Source organism: Lipotes vexillifer, unplaced genomic scaffold (genome assembly GCF_000442215.2).
Source record: "Lipotes vexillifer unplaced genomic scaffold, Lipotes_vexillifer_v1.1 scaffold1108, whole genome shotgun sequence".
NCBI classification, from domain to species: Eukaryota; Metazoa; Chordata; class Mammalia; order Artiodactyla; family Lipotidae; genus Lipotes; species Lipotes vexillifer.
Genome location: NW_006770064.1, coordinates 836396 through 838505, shown reverse-complemented (window position 1 = coordinate 838505; position 2110 = coordinate 836396).

Genomic DNA, 2110 nt, shown 5'->3' with positions numbered 1-2110 from the left:
CAGGTCTTTTGTCTCCTTAGGTAGGTTTATTCCTAGATATTTTATTCTTTTTGTTGCAATGGTAAATGGGAGTGTTTTCTTGATTTCACTTTCAGATTTTTCATCGTTAGTATATAGGAATGCCAGAGATTTCTGTGCATTAATTTTGTATCCTGCTACTTTACCAAATTCATTGATTAGCTCTAGTAGTTTTCTGGTAGCATCTTTAGGATTCTCTATGTATAGTATCATGTCATCTGCAAACAGTGACAGCTTTACTTCTTCTTTTCCGATTTGGATTCCTTTTATTTCCTTTTCTTCTCTGATTGCTGTGGCTAAAACTTCCAAAACTATGTTGAATAAGAGTGGTGAGAGTGGGCAACCTTGTCTTGTTCCTGACCTTAGTGGAAATGCTTTCAGTTTTTCGCCATTGAGGATGATGTTGGCTGTGGGCTTGTCATATACGGCCTTTATTATATTGAGGAAAGTTCCCTCTACACCTACTTTCTGCAGGGTTTTTATCATAAATGGGTGTTGAATTTTGTCAAAAGCTTTCTCTGCATCTATTGAGATGATCATATGGTTTTTCTCCTTCAATTTGTTAATATGGTTAATCACATTGATAGATTTGCGTATATTGAAGAATCCTTGCATTCCTGGAATAAACCCCACTTGATCATGGTGTATGATCCTTTTAATGTGCTGTTGGATTCTGTTTGCTAGTATTTTGTTGAGGATTTTTGCATCTATGTTCATCAGTGATATTGGCCTGTAGTTTTCTTTCTTTGTGACATCCTTGTCTGGTTTTGGTATCAAGGTGATGGTGGCCTCGTAGAATGAGTTTGGGAGTGTTCCTCCCTCTGCTATATTTTGGAAGAGTTTGAGAAGAATAGGTGTTAGCTCTTCTCTAAATGTTTGATAGAATTCGCCTGTGAAGCCATCTGGTCCTGGGCTTTTGTTTGTTGGAAGATTTTTAATCACAGTTTCAATTTCAGTGTTTGTGATTGGTCTGTTCATATTTTCTATTTCTTCCTGATTCAGTCTTGGCAGTTTGTGCATTTCTAAGAATTTGTCCATTTCTTCCAGATTGTCCATTTTATTGGCATAGAGTTGCTTGTAGTAATCCCTCATGATTTTTTGTATTTCTGCAGTGTCAGTTGTTACTTCTCCTTTTTCATTTCTGATTCTATTGATTTGAGTCTTCTCCCTTATTTTCTTGATGAGTCTGGCTAATGGTTTATCAATTTTGTTAATCTTCTCAAAGAACCAGCTTTTAGTTTTATTGATCTTTGCTATTGTTTCCTTCATTTCTTTTTCATTTATTTCTGATCTGATTTTTATGATTTCTTTCCTTCTGCTAACTCTGGGGTTTTTTTGTTCTTCTTTCTCTAATTGCTTGAGGTGCAAGGTTAGGTTGTTTATTCGAGATGTTTCCTGCTTCTTAAGGTGGGCTTGTATTGCTATAAACTTCCCTCTTAGAACTGCTTTTGCTGCATCCCATAGGTTTTGGGTCGTTGTATCTCCATTGTCATTTGTTTCTAGGTATTTTTTAATTTCCTCTTTGATTTCTTCAGTGATCACTTCGTTACTAAGTAGTGTATTGTTTAGCCTCCATGTGTTTGTATTTTTTACTGCTCTTTTCCTATAATTGATATCTAATCTCATGGCGTTGTGGTCGGAAAAGATACTTGATATAATTTCAATTTTCTTAAATTTACCAAGGCTTGATTTGTGACCCAAGATATGATCTATCCTGGAGAATGTTCCATGAGCACTTGAGAAAAATGTGTATTCTGTTGTTTTTGGATGGAGTGTCCTATAAATATCAATTAAGTCCATCCTGTTTAATGTATCATTTAAAGCTTGTGTTTCCTTATTTATTTTCATTTTGGATGATCTGTCCATTGGTGAAAGTGGGGTGTTGAAGTCCCCTACTATGAATGTGTTACTGTCGATTTCCCCTTTTATTGCTGCTAGTTTTTGCCTTATGTATTGAGGTGCTCCTATGTTGGGTGCATAAATATTTACAATTGTTATATCTTCTTCTTGGATCGATCCCTTAATCATTATGTAGTGTCCTTCTTTGTCTCTTCTGATAGTCCTTATTTTAAAGTCTATTTTGTCTGATATG